We start from the raw sequence: 15,241 nt of genomic DNA on the forward strand, positions 1-15,241 counted from the left end.
TACACGAATGAAAGGAGGATATTAGGAGTACCAAACTGTAGTCACAGGGCTAATAGTCTGGCCTTCAGAAGAGAGCAAGCTCCTGCCTAGAAAATGAGCCCCTTAGTGGGTGTGAGTGGGAGGTTAGCATTCTGCAGACCCCAACATGCTCCCCCCACGTCTGGGAGCACAGCGGGCCTCCTCACCCCCTCTCCACAGCACCGGTGCTGGGACCATAGCCTGCGGCAAGGGAGATGCTCTCGTAAAGAGGGCAATGTTACCTTTTAGGAACAAACGTCCAGAACTGGAACTATTGAAACTGTCTAACGATTCTTCACTACCTGTAGGATGCAGCAACAGCTCGGACACTGCACGAGCACTTCGCGTCCTGCTCCTGACCTGCCACCAGAGCCTCAGGCTCCTCCATTGAGACCCCCTAACACACCAGCCTCTGGGCTCCCAGGAGGACTTGGGACTCTCCTGTCTCCACATCTCTGAATGTGCCCCTAACCCTTTGCCGTTGGGTACATTCCTCTTCACCTTCAAAGGGCCAGCTGCAATGCTATCTTCTGTGGTAGGCTGCACAAAGTCCCCTCTCCTCCCATCCCCAAGATACATTCACTTCCTAATCCCAGAGCCTGTGATGTTACCTAATATGACAGAAGATATGACTGAGTTGGGATCTTAATAGGAAGAGTTTATCCTGGATTATCTGGGTGGGCCCTAAATACAATCATATGTGTCCTTATAAGAGAAGCAGAAGGGGATTTGAGAGACACACAGAGGACAAGGTGATGTGGAGCCGGAGACAGAGATTGCAGTGATATCTTTATAAACCAAAGAATGCCAACAGCTGCCAGGAGGTGGAAGAGGCGAGGAGTGATTTTCATCCACGGCCCAGATCACAGGGCCCTGTCAGTACATTTATTGAGAGCTTCTGACCTTCAGAGCTGTGAGACAATCAACTTCTGATGTTTCAAATCATCGCCTGTGATAATTTGTTATAGCAGCTACAAGAAGCCAGTATATCTTCTCTTGTTCGGTGAACCCGCCAGTCCGTCCTGCTGCACTGAACGAGCTCATTCTCCTACCACTGCATTCCGAGTGCTGGATCATCAGCTCTTACCATGGCGCCTGATGTGGAATCAAGACCCAGCGGTGTGGCGGTCGAATCTACGATGACATGTCCCCATGTTTCTTCTGGCACTGTGGGCTGGGAGGAAGATAGTGGCATGATAGGGGAAAGGATCAGGAGCAAGTATTAAATACCAAAGGATGAAGTTCAGTTCAGTTCAGTTCAGTTGCTCAGTCATGTCCAACTCTTTGCGACCCCATGAATTGCAGCGCGCCAGGCTTCTCTGTCCATCACCAACTCCCAGAGTTCACTCAGACTCACGTTCATCGAGTCAGTGATGCCATTCAGCCATCTCATCCTCTGTCCTCCCCTTCTCCTCCTGCCCCCAATCCCTCCCATCATCAGAGTCTTTTCCAATGAGTCAACTCTTCGCATGAGGTGGCCAAAGTACTGGAGTTTCAGCTTTAGCATAATTCCTGCCAAAGAAATCCTAGGGCTGATCTCCTTCAGAATGGACTGGTTGGATCTCCTTGCAGTCCAAGGGACTCTCAAGAGTCTTCTCCAACACTACAGTTCAAAAGCATCAATTCTTCGGTGCTCAGCCTTCTTCACAGTCCAACTCTCACATCCATACATGACCACAGGAAAAACCATAGCCTTGACTAGATGGACCTTTGTTGGCAAAGTAATGTCTCTGCTTTTGAATATGCTATCTAGGTTGGTCATAACTTTCCTTCCAAGGAGTAAGCGTCTTTTAATTTCATGGCTGCAGTCACCATCTGCAGTGATTTTTGGAGCCCCCAAAAATAAAGTCAGCCACTGTTTCCACTCTTTCCCCATCTATTTGCCATGAAGTGATAGGACCGGATGCCATGATCTTCGTTTTCTGAATGTTGGGCTTTAAGCCAACTTTTTCACTCTCCACTTTCACTTTCATCAAGAGGCTTTTTAGTTCCTCTTCATTTTCTGCCATAAGGGTGGTGTCATCTGCATATCTGAGGTTATTGATATTTCTCCCGGCAATCTTGATTCCAGCTTGTGTGAAGTTAACTTTATGAAAAAAAATCACCTCAGTCTGAGAGATGGTTGGTAAATGTGTTCGCTGATGCACACATCTGGGAAATCCCAACTTCTCACCAAGGTTACCAAGATGTACCCTGGGGAATATGATCGATGCTAAAGACGATCGGTGCCTACATGGATGTATTCTTTCAGCTGATAGTCTGAGTGGGAGGGTAGTGTTGCAAACTCAAGCAGGTAATTTTTTTTTTTGGCTTTGCCTCTTGGCTTGTGGGATCCCAGTTCCCTGACTAGTGATCAAACCTGTGTCTCCTGAAGTGGAAGCTTGGAGTCCTAACAAGTGAATCACCAGGGAAGTCTCAAGCAGCCAGTTTTAAGTAAGGAAATGTGTCCCGGTATGACACAATAGGGAGTGGTGGGGACCTTGGAGAGAACTGAAGGTAGAATACCCCTCCTAGAGGTATCTAGTTCTGTAAAGCAAAACAGACAGACACTGCCCCAAACAGACTTCAGCTAACTCCTGGGTAGTTTGCAGACTTTGAGAAGCCCTGATAGAGGCTGGAGTAGCAACCTGGAATCTACTAAGAGGAAAACTACAGTTTCAGCGTTTGGAGGCAGGTGTCCTCTGTGCTGCGGCTGCCTTCTCAGCTCTCTCCCTGTAGCGGGAATGGGGCATCTCCACAACTCTGGGTACGGTGACGGTCAGGCACCCCTCACTCCAGCTGACTTTCAGCGGTCATTGTATGAGCACAGCCACGAGCCAGGTTTGGAACCGGGCACTCTTTGTTTGATCGCCTACAAGCCTCATCATCAGCACACGTGGTAGCTCGACTGATGTCAGTCCCATGCCACCGCGAGGGAGCTGGGGGCGTGGAGAGACGAGTGCCTTGTCCAGGCTCTCTCCGCCCAGCTGCTGCAGAGCATGGTTTCAAACCCAGCTCCATTTGGCTCTGGGAAGAGAAGACCCTGCACATCCCCAACCTGCTTTTCCTGGCAGGAGTGATTCTCCTTGGTTCTCCTTGGGATAAATACACCAATGTTTTGATGTATCAGTTGAACTTTGGTGAGTTTGGCTAGTATTGTTCAAAGTCCCTGAGAAGTTTTATCAGGGACTTTGAACATCTTTATTAAAAGATGTCCAAACAGGGCTTCCCTGGTGGCTCTGGTGTGCACAGAAGAAATGGAGTACCTGATCTGCAGTGCTGCCCCTCAGACCTTGGCCAGAGCAGAGCTGATCCCACCGAGCACTGCTCCTCTGAGCTGCCTCTGTCCTCTGCTTTGGGCACAGGCTCTAGGGTGAGTGGGCTGATGTAGTTGTGGCTCATGGGCTCAGTAGTTGAGATTCCCGGCTTCTAGAGCATAGATTCAAAAGTTGTGGTGCACCAGCTTAGTTGATCGAAGGCATGTGAGATCGTCCTGGACCAGGGATTGAACTCGCATCTCCTGCATAGGCAAGCAGATTTTTTTCTTTCTTTTTTTTTTTTTTAAACCACTGAGCCACCAGGGAAGCCCTGTTTGGACATCTTTTAATCATTAACAGATGAGAGCCCTGAGACCTGCATTCTACACCTGGCTATGCCATATATTAGCTCTATGACCGACATCTAGCCTAACTGCTCTTGGGCCTCTGTTTTAACTCTATAAAAACAACAAGGCCCTACCGTATGGCACAGGGACCTCTAGTCAAAATCCTGCAATAAAGCATAATGGAAAAGAACATGAAAAAGAATATATATAGGTATAACTGAATCACTGCTCTACAGCAGAAATTAACACCTTGTAAATCAACTGTACGTAAATGAAAAAAGTTTTAAAATTTTTTTAAAAGGAAAAAAAAAAAAAAAAAAAACCCAGGGGCTTTCCTGGCAGTCCAGAGGTTAAGACTGTGCTTTCACTCTTGGGACCGAGGTCAGTCTTGGCTGGGGAGCCAAGATCCCAGAAGCTGTGCAGTCTGGCCAAAACAAAACAACAACAGCAAAAACCAGAGTTGAAAATGAGATGGAATAAATGACGGCTAGATGCAGAACGAAGGGCTGGTAACTTTCATTTGTGGGAAATGGACAGCGTTAGTCTGCAGTGGCTGCCGTGACAAATGCCACACTCTGGGTGACTTGTGTGTGTGCGTGTTCAGTCACTTCAGTCGTAAGGGCAGTTGCAATATTGACGTCTGATATGTTTTCTAGTTCAAATATTCAGTTCTAAGATGCCTTAAACAGAGTATGATTTTTGGAGGTGAGAAAGGAGAGAAAGCATTATTAAGGGCCTACCAGCCCCTCTTTCCCTTCCCTTCCAGGTCTTAGGCCTTATTTTCTTTTTTCCCTACACTGACATAAATCAGGTCACATACCTGAATTCTTAGCCTCAGAGGAGGAGACAAAGATCAGAACTGCTGATGTTTTCTGTGGATCTCATGCAAATTATTGAATGACTGTATGCTCTGGGCTGTTTTATTGCATGAAGTAAAACACATTAAAATTTTCTAGAAAAACCTGACTGGTATAATGGGCATGTGTATTTCCCATGTATTCAATGAAACCTATTTCTTTAAGTGAAGTATTTTCACTAAAATCTCAGATTCTCCAAGTCATCTCTTGATAGCTCAGTGTTGGGATGTAAAAACTATGAAGACTTCCCAAAGAGGAAGAGACGAGCCAGGACCCCGGCATGCTGAGACGGTTTGTGTGAGCAGCTTCAAGCCTCAGGTCCCTGTGTGCTCACACCCTAGAGGATGATGTAATCTGCTCCCTTCCTTGAGTTTTCTTTTCCTAGTTCTGATGACTCTCTGGCAGCAGGAATGACTGATTCTTGTCTTATCCTGGGCCTTTGGGACACTCAAAGCTTGAGTCAAGTGGGAGGGTCCACTGCAGATTGTATGACAAGGGTAAAAGTCTGGGGCTGACAAATGAGAGTTATTGGAACCACCCTGGAGGAGGTCTTCTCAAGCATCTTCTGGGGAGCGTAGCTTGGCGCTTAGAACAAGTCAGGCTCCTATGTGGTGGTCAGGATGCAGTGATGGCTTCAAATCAGGATTGTCGTAGCTTGATATGAATACTAATAGCATGAACAATGTGCATCTCTCCTGCTTCAAAGTTATAGTGGATGCTCCTTTCTCACTCTGACCTCATTCCCTCCTCTCTCTCCCAAACCTTCCTTTACATTGTTCTGGCTACACAGTGGCTCCTCATGTCCTCAGTCTTTCCCAGCATCAGGGTCTTTTCCTATGGATCAAAACACTGTGCATTCCCAGCTCAGGGCCCTAGAGTGTGTCAGTCCTTCTGTTGGGAAATGCTCCTCCCTCAAGTGCCAGCATGGCTTTCTGCTGCTCATTCGAATGGCTCTAAGATGCCACCTCCTCAGCCAGTATGCTGCTGTCTGTCTATTCCTTTACTCTACTTTCTTCCTAGTGCACATCATCTGACGCATCATATCATACTGTTGATTATTTATGATCTTTCTCTTCCTCTAGAATGTAAGCCTTGGGAGAGTAGGAATTTTGCTTTTTTTTCCCCATTGTTGTGTCTCTAATGCCCGGAACAGTGCTAGCCCATAGGCGATGCTCAATATTTGTGGGCCACTACTCAAGGAAACAGTGACAGACTTTATTTCTTGGGCTCGAAAATCACTGTGGATGGTGACTGCAGCCATGAAATTAAAAGACACTTGCTCCTTGGAAGAAAAGTTATGACCAACCTAGACAGCATATTAAAAAGCAGAGACACCACTTTGTCGCCAAAGCTATGGTTTTTCCAGTAGTCATGTATGAATGTGAGAGTTGGACTATAAAGAAGGCTGAGTACCAAAGAACTGATGCTTTCGCATTGTGGTGTTGGAGAAGGCTCTTGAGAATCCCTTGGACTGCAAGGAGATCAAACCAGTCAAGGCTAAAGGAAATCAATCCTGAATATTAATTGAAAGGACTGATGCTGAAGCTGAAGCTCCAATACTTTGGCCACCTGATGCTGAGTCAACTCATTGGAAAGACCCTGATGCTGGGAAACATTGAAAACAGGAGGAGAAGTGGGTGACAGAGGATGAGATGGTTGGATGGCATCACTGACTCAATGGATATGAGTTTGGGCAAGCTCAAGGAGATGGTGAAGGACAGGAAAGCCTGACGTGCTATAGTCCATGGTGTCACAAACGGTCGGACACAACTTAGCAACTGAACAACAACTCAAGGGTCAGGAGTTGGCTCGTTAGCATGGCACACGAGGTCATATGGAACATTGCCCCAGGCTGCCTGTCAGCACCGGTTCCTGTCCCTTCTTCACTTCAGTGGCCTGTGCTCCAGTCACACTAGACTGTGCATCTCCATGAACGCACTGTCCTCTGTGATACTCCTCTGCCTTTATACAAACAGCTCCTTTTTCATCTCCATCAGTTCACAAGCCCCGGGCAAACTTACTGCTCCCAGGGTTCTACATCATCTCCCTGTGGTGGTTCTTACAGTCACTTCTCTCCCGGCTTCTGGTCTCAGCCCAGCCGCCCTCTGCTCTCTCAGGGGGATTGTGGGACGGAGCTCAGCCTCTGTCCTCCTCCTGAGGCCCCTGATGCAGGGAACACCACCACTGCCTCCCTGCACCAGAATGCCTGAACCACTCTGGTTGCTCCTTGTTTGCCCCTTACTCCCAACATTTTTCAGATCCTGCCAACTCCATCTTTTTATGTGGAATGCCTTTTTAAAGTCTTTTCTGAATTTGTTACAACATTTTCTATGTTGTTTATGTTCTGGTTCTTTGGCCACAAGGCATGTAGGATCTTAGCTCCCAGACCAGGTATCGAACCCATAACTCCTGCTCTGGAAGGTGAAGACTTAACCACTGGGGAAATTGCCCAACTCCACCTTTTAGTATGTGGCAAATGCATGCCCATCTCTCCAACTTCATGGTTACTGCCCTAGTTTGCCTTAGAGCCAGGTATGAGTGAAGGCACAGAGTAGACACTAAAGTGGACTGAATGGAAAGAAGGAAAGGAAAAAAAGGAAGGGAAAGAAAAAAGGGGATGGCGCATTCATTTTTACTTTATTCAGCTTCACAGACTGGTTAGGTCCTATTTATTTTATTCCTATTTCACTGTGAATAGGCAAGTATAACCATCTTTCTAGGCGATACTGGAAGGTTGTGTTGGAAAACTGGAGTGAGGTTTGAACTAGTGGCTGGTATTAAGAGGAGATGCTAAGCACACAGGATGTCTGGTCCCTGACTGAGCCAGGCCCCACTCTGCTTGCCCCAGGACCGGGGAAAGTCTTCTCTCTCATCACTTTCTTTCAGTGAACGTTCTAAGATTCTGCAAGTAGGAAGACTACATTTCCTCAAGCTGCTTGACACCTTCCAATAGTCACTATATTTGCTCATCTATGTCTTGAGAGAAGTTGGGTGCAGATGTTCCTACACAGTCTACAGACAAGGAGAGTGAGGCAAGGGTTGTGAACGATTTGCCTGGTGGTGGAGCTGAGAGATGCAAATCTGTCCTACAGAAATCAGCAAGGGAGGTAAGAGGCAGGACACGGACACTTGACTGGGCCTCGGGAAGAGGTTGGGGAGCGGTTATCGGGGCCAGAAAGGAGGACAGGTTGCATTGTACTGGCTGCAGGTATGTGCAGGGTGCTCTCTCTATATTATCTCATTTAATGCTCCCCACCTTTTGGTGAGATGGTGTGAGTCTCCTTTTACTAAAGCTCAGGGAGGATACATAGCCAGTCGGGACAGTCATATGATTTGAGCAGGGTCTGTTAGACAACTAGATCTATAGGGCCACTTAGGTAGGACTCTGGTGAGGCATTGCTGATTTAGACGTTCTCCTGTGGAGGAAGAGAAGGCTCAGCTCTGCCAGGACGGGGAGCGGGGCAGGAAGTTATCGGATGCAACCTGAGACATCACTGCCTCTACTACTGTGTGCGAAGGAGAAACAGGAAGGGAGGTGGTCACCTTTTTCTGAGGGTTCTTTCTCCTTCATACATTCATCCTTCCATTTGCTGAGCTCACTGCCCAACACTGGTTTTGGCATTTTTTGGGGGGGGTAGGGGGTCACACCACACAGCATGTGGCATCTTAGTTCCACAACCAGGGATTGAACCCGTGATCCTTGCATTGGAAGTGCGGAGTCTTAACCACTGGACCACCAGGGAAGTTCCAATGTCTGGCACTGGGATCTCACATCAACACATAATCTTTTCCTAAGGGACCCTGGATGCCTGGGAGAGGAGGAGCCAGATGAAAATACAGGTGGAGAGTAAGGAAAAACACTCAATATTTACCTGAGGGGGCAGCTAATTACTTGTAGGCTAAATCCAGCAGGTTGCTTGTTTTTATAAATAAAGTTTTACTGGAACTCAGCTCCACCCATTTGTTTACATATTATCAATAGATGCTTTTCGCCCTATGGTGGCAGAGTTGCGTAGTTGAAACAAGAGACCATGTGGCCTGCAAAACTGGAAATAATCAATGTCTGGCCTTCCTCAGAGGAAGTTTGCCAATCCCATAATCTAGCCTAGGGAAGCTTTGATGGGAGCTACACAGTTTATTTTTTGAGATGACTCTCTTGAAACCTGATGAACCTGACAAATGCTCTGCTTTCTGCTTTTTGTGAAATATCTTTTATAACTATCACATAATAAGCTCCGGTCTAAGCCAGCACTTTGCTAGGTACATACATTACAGCAGGGGTCCCCAACCTCTGGGATCTAATGCCTGATGATCTGAGGTGGAGCTGATGTAATAACAATAGGAATAAAGTGCACAATAAAAGTAAAGCTCTTGAATCATCCCCAAACCATCCCCTTGCTTGTCCCCAGCTTGTGGAAAAACTGTCTTCTACAAAACCAGCCCTTGATCCCCAAAAGGGGGACTGCTGCTTTAGAGGCAAAGGTGAAGGAGATTTGGGCTGTGTTCTTAAGGAGCTCACAGCGAATGTGGAAGGCAGGCGCATACAGAGACATTTGCAGTAGGATGAGCCAGGGACAAGGGCGTTTATGTCTCAGATGTTGTGGGCACAGAGGCGGGCAGTCGGCCATGCCAGGGGGCCCAGGGCGGGGGCCCCAAGAGGAGATGAACTGCTCTGTGATTTGAAGGTTGTTCAGGAACATCTTTCTTCTGGAGGAGGTAAGGTAGGTAAACCTCATTCTTAACAAGAGTCCAGCTCCAATAAAGCCATGGAGAAACCAGACCAAGTCTGTGATTTTGGCGGGCCAGCATCCGCCCATCGGGAAAGTACCGCAGGCAGGTGGCAATGGCTGCGGTAGCCCAGGCCAAGAGCAGCAGGCCTGTGCACCTGAGCCCGTCTCTGAGCACACGGTGAAGCCTCCCTGGAAGGAACAGAGAAACAACCCACTCCAGGACGCTGCCTGCCTCAGCTGTTGGGGAGTCAGGAGAGGGGGCCTCATCCTCAGGCAGGAAGCCACACCCGGCTCTGCCCCCAGTGGGCGGGGCGAGTGGGGAGCCTTCTTCGGTAAAACAGAGAAAATATTGACCTTACAGGTGGTGGCACGTGGACTAAAGTAAAATCAGTGTGAAAGTACCTGGTTCTAGGAGATGTTCAATAGGCTTTCTTTAAAGGATTGGGGTAGTTAACGTAATGTTTGCATGCATGAGTGCCCGGTCAATCGATCGTGTCTGCCTCTTTGTGGCTCCCTGGACTGCAGCCCGCCAGGCTTCTCTGTCCATGGGGTTTTCCCGGGAAGAATACTGGGGTGGGCTGCCATGCCCTCCTTCAGGGGATCTTCCCAACTCAGGGATGGAACCTGCAGATTCTTTACCACTGAGCTACCTGGGAAGCCTAGGTACTGTTTAGGAACTTGTTATTACCCTGTTCAGTTTCTTTCATCCACTCTCAGAGGAATTCCCCATGTGATTATGAACTATGTCCTGATCCAAACCCTGGTTTCATCACTTGGCGGCTCTGTGACCATGGGTAAATTGTTTTACATCTCTTGCCTCGATTTCTTTGCCTGTAAAATGGGACTGACACTAGTACTCACCTTATGAGATTGTAAAGGGTAAGAAAATAATATTTGCAAAGTGTTCTCATACAAGGCTGTCCCTGTGTGGGAGCCGGAAAAGAAGAACTAAGGGAGCTCGGGATCATCTTGGCCTCTCATTTTATTTATGTAGAGATTTCCTCTCTGACTGTTGCTGTCAACTGAGGTTACTGAGCCTGGTGATTTCTGAGAAGCCAAGATGGAGGCACAAGGAAAGAGGAAAGGTTTTGCATCTTGTTTTTTCCTCTGTGTAATGATGCTTTTTTTTTTGTTCTTTTTCCTGCTGAGCAGAAATGGGACTGGAGGAAGTTCCGGCTCTCCTTTGCTGAGTGAAGACTGCTGAGAAGCTGCCCAGGATGTTCCTCTGTGACTCAAGAAGGGGTTCCTGTTTTGTTAAGATGGCGCTTTCCCTTTGTGTCCGTTCTCCACTCAGATTCACCCTGAGATTGTTAACTGACTCCTGAATAGCACCGCAGTCACTATCTGGCTGCCAGACATGAGACCTCGTGCTGTGAATGACGCTTCCCCCAGGAGGGAGGGGAGGGAGAGGAGGAAAGGTGGGAATGGGGAAGCGGGGAGGAGAGGGGAGGAGAGGGGGAGGGCAGTTGAGGGACCTGGAGCAATCAGCAGAGCCAGGTCTTTTTTGGGCACAAAACTGAGAGATATCCAATCTGAGCTTCCTATTCCCCCAGAAGAGTTAAAGTTATTCATGCACAATGGTTTAGGCCAGGATAATGATGTGTGGGTTCTCATTTCTATTTAATATCCAATTTCGAGGCTGCAGAAGGTTGATGCCTGAATGTGGGGAACTGCCTCTGGCTCCTCTGTTTGGATGAAGGAGACTGAAACTGCTAACCTCACTCCCATTATGATCACTAAGAGAGGCGATAATAAATTTTTTTTTAACACTTACAGGAAAACTATGCTGTATCCTGGGCAACAATAACACACACGCGACTGCTGCCACTTGTTCAGACACATCATAGATGTCATTTCAAACATCCTCATGATGTAACAACTCCATGACTCTGAGAGGAAACAGGCGTATAGAAGTTAAACAGGATTGCAGGCTCTCCCAGCCTGTAAACGGCAGTGCCGATCCTCAAATGTAGGTCTGCTATTGTCCACTTCTAGCTATTCCCAGCTAGGGCAGGTCATTAGGAACTGGGAATTAAAGGCTGGTGAGCCTTCCTACAGCCTGTAAAAGGAGGCAAAGCCAACAGTCCCCATTGCTCCTGGACACCTGGTTGTCCCACCTCTTACAGTAATGAATATAGTTATGCTCACTCTCCAGGGGTGACTGCAGGGAAACTGCAGATCTTCTTAGGAAGAGGAGAAGGGGTTGAGACTGGCCACTTTTGGCCAGGGGGACCATGCAGCACCCAAGGTTGGCATAACTGCAAAAGCCGTATCAGTAAACAAAGGAAGCCTCAGCCATCAAGCCATCATGTTACAGCCGCCCTGACAACGAGCCCTCAGGGAACTCAGGATGGAGGCAGGGTGTGCTCCCCATCCGACAGTCAGCCACTGCAGCCACTGTACATCCTGACGAGGTACCCTGAGGACACTCAGAAGAAGCAGCGCAGGATACTGACCCCAGATAGCTGAGGTGCCTAGCAAAGGAATGACTCCAGTGAGCCCAGACTTTGCCTCTTCCCATGCATAGAAAAAGCTAGATCCCTTAACTTAAGATGCCTACTTTTCTTTCATTAACAGTAATCTTTTGATGTTCTGATTTCCCAAGTGGCTCAGTGGTAAAGAATCCACCTACCAGTGCAGGAGACATGGATTCAATCCCTGGGTCAGGAAGATCCCCTGGAGGAGGGCATGGCAACCACTCCAGTAGTCTTGCCTGGAGAACCCCATGGACAGAGGAGCCTGGCGGGCCACAGTCCATGCGGGTTGCAAAGAGTCAGACACAACTGAAGCAACTTGGCACCTGGTCTACGTTGCAAAAACTGCTATACATCCTGGATCGTTTCCTTGCCTCTTTGGTACAGTCTGTCTGAGCTATCTGAGAAGCTGTGTCTTGGGCTTAAGTCCTCAGTTTTGTCCACCAAATAAAACATGACTCAAATTTTAAGCTGTACATTTTTTCAGTCGACAGCACTTAATTAAAACTGCAAGAAGTCAATCATTCCCTTAGGCTGAGAATGTTAAAACTGCTAAGAACTATTGGAAATTTAGTCCCTTCCTTTTCTAGGCAGCAGAGCCCTAGGGAGTTGAATTTACATGTTCAAGGTTTTACTGCTAGGTAGTTGGAAATCACAACAAAATCATTACAGTCCTGTTCATAGGCATTACCTCACTTGATCTTTCAATAGCCTAGTGACAGAAATATCATGATCATACCTATTTATTTGTTATTCATTTGCTGCGGAACATTCTGAGGCTCAGAGAAACCCAAGAGCTGGTAGCGGGGGAGCTCGTCTTCCGAGTCTGTTGGTCCCCGTAGCTTGTGGCCTCAGCAGGTGGGATAGTAACAAGCCCTTGAGTTCTTTGACCACAGACTTCACATCAGATAATCTGCTTCACGCTCCCCAGAGCATCATATTTGTACATGCCAGACAACGACACGCTAAGAATGGGTTTGGACAGCATGGCTGTCACACTGCGTGTTTACACCAGCTGTGCAGCTGCAAGGGCTCCCCAGGTGGCACTAGCGGTGAAGAACCCGCCTGTCCATACAGGAGACATACGAGATGTGGATTCGATCCCTGGGTTGGGAAGATCCCCTGGAGGAGGACATGGCAACCCACTGCAGTATTTTTGCCTGGGAAATCCCATGGACAGAGGAGCCTGGTGGCCTACAGTCCATGGGGTCGCAGAGTCCGACATGATGGAAGTGACATACATAGCATGTACGCATGCGGCTCCAGGCTATGGGCACTGGCTCTCAGCACCAATCCTGCAGATTGGAGATCCACCAGTCTCCAGCAGAAACATACAACATAGCCACTCGCCCAGTACCCGTTCAGTGGGGGTTGGGCGCAGGCACCGTGGCTCTTCCCCTGGGCTAGGCACCCTGGCCTGGCCAGGCCTGCAGCAGTGCTGGGGCTCCAGATAATCTTCCAGCTCAGCTGCTGGCAGTTTCTGGGTGAGATCTGGATCCTTCCTCCTTTCAGGAGGCACGACGTGAACACTTGGCAGATGCTGGACCACAGTAAGTCCTAGGCCCCAGAGTTGATGCATTTAATCTCAGCCCTCACTTCCTCTTCCCTGAAGGCCCTGTGAGGAAGCAGCTAGTTTCTTTAGAGCCCGAAGGCCTTTCCGGGCCCTTCTGCAGCCCCTCAGCACCGAGAGGTGGAGGTCTCCCCACCTTCCGTCTGACCCCAGGTCTCTCTCCTGTCCCCTAGTCTGGGCAAAACGGCTCAGATCCCCCAGTAAGAGTCAGCCCTACCTCTGCTGCAGGGGCCCCAGGGGAAGGGTGCAGCCACCTGCCACGATGGCGTTTGTACTTTCTGCGCGGGACTCCTCTCCCTGGGTCACCCCTGACAACTTCTGAGGGGCTTCCTGGCTCCTGTGTTTCCGCTGAGACGGAGGAGGGTGCGGGACGTGGGAGGGCAGGGAGGCCGCCAGCCCCGCGTGGACGCATGGGAGAAGGCCGGGGGGCCTGGCCTCGCCAGCTCTTCGCCGTCCAGCTGCCCTACCGCAGACCCCAGCTGTCAGCTAACTGCAGCTCACACAGATGCGCACGGCGGGGAGAGGGCGGGGGGCGCTGGCTGTGCTTCGGTTTTCTAGCCATATTTGGTCCCCCAGCCCGCCAAGGAAAGGAAATGGACAGTCAAGGGGGTCTTCTCCCCGTTTCTCAACCATTTCTCCGGCTCCCAGAGCTGTGATATTGACACAGAACGATACGGAGGAAGTGTAGCCACGTGGGGCTCGGTGCTGGGAATCTGGTTACCCAGCTGCCCAGTAGGATGAGCCCCAAACAGCTTTGCCCCCAATCCATCCGTGCTTTCCCGGGCAATGTGTGGCACGGCCGAGGGAGAAAGCCCTCTTGTCTCTGGCCTTGCTGCCACCCCCTTCTGCCGTGAGAGCTCATTTCTCTGTGGTCATCAAGTTTAATGTTTTCTACAAAGCACCCCCAGGGTGCTGCAAAACCAAGTGATTCTATGCTCAGACACCTGGCTGCCAAGGCCTAGTTGGTAACTTACCTGGGCAGCCAAGTGCTTTGCTGTGCAGTGCCTACACTGGCTTTCTGGCAGTGCCAGGGGGCTGTCAGGATGGTTTTCTTTTTTCCTTATTATTCAGATGAAGAAACAGGATAAAAGAAGAACCAGCTTTCCCAAGAGCAGGGAACCGAGAGAGAGTTCACAGTTCTCATTGTGTGCTCTTATGGTATGGAGATGACCTTCTGATCTTGGGCTGTTCCACCAGCATCAATGCTGGGCTCTCAGGCCTCCCTGCACTGCTCCTCCCTGTAGAGAGTGTCCAGACGTGCTGGCCTCCATGGGGAGGGTAGTCTTCAAAGTGTTAGTCGCTCAGTCATGTCCGATTCTTTGTGACCCCATGGGCTGTAGCCCACCAGGCTCTTCTGTCTATGGGATTGTCCAGGCAGGAATACTGGAGTGGGCAGCCATGCCCTCCTCCAGGGGATCTTCCTGACCCAGGGATCAAACCTGGGTCTCCTGCATTACAGGCAGACACTTTACCGTCTGAGCCACCAGGAAAGTTCAGGCCTCAAATCTGGAAGCCTGGCATGCTGCAATTCATGGGGCACAGAGAGTTGGACACGACTTAGTGACTGAACAACAAATATATATATATTATATACATATATATGCACTAACTTATATTCTTGAATTAAGCTTCTGATTTATAAAGAAGTTTCATATACATTTAATATAGTGACCCTGTGAGAGAAGCATTATTTTACCAAGGAGAAACCTGAGCTTCAGAGAGAATTAAAAAATTGCCTGAGGTCTTACAATTAGCTAATAGATGGACAGGTAGAACTCTAACTTGAGTGTGTGTAATTGTTTCATTTGCTGGTGAGAATTTGCCACACACTCACATGCTCCCGTGTGGCATGTGGAACCCGAGGCATGCTCACAAACACTGAACGCGTTAGTATGTCACGGAGCGATGTGCTCATCGCGTCTGCCTCTCTGGTCACCAGAACCCTGACTGCAGTGGCCCATTTCTCTCTGTCCAGATACTGGTCACAATGCCGAGAGGGACTGCACAGA

General features: G+C 48.9%; 1 non-coding gene across 1 annotated transcript; it reads right to left on the minus strand.

The window, feature by feature from the left end:
• Nucleotides 1-14,649: 14,649 nt before the first annotated feature.
• On the minus strand, nucleotides 14,650-14,722 carry TRNAY-GUA (transfer RNA tyrosine (anticodon GUA)). Its single transcript has one exon. It is a non-coding gene; the product is annotated as a tRNA-Tyr (tRNA).
• Between the last annotated feature and the right edge of the window lie 519 nt (nucleotides 14,723-15,241).

The sequence above is a fragment of the Bubalus kerabau genome, chromosome 5 (genome assembly GCF_029407905.1).
Source record: "Bubalus kerabau isolate K-KA32 ecotype Philippines breed swamp buffalo chromosome 5, PCC_UOA_SB_1v2, whole genome shotgun sequence".
Taxonomy (NCBI): Eukaryota; Metazoa; Chordata; class Mammalia; order Artiodactyla; family Bovidae; genus Bubalus; species Bubalus kerabau.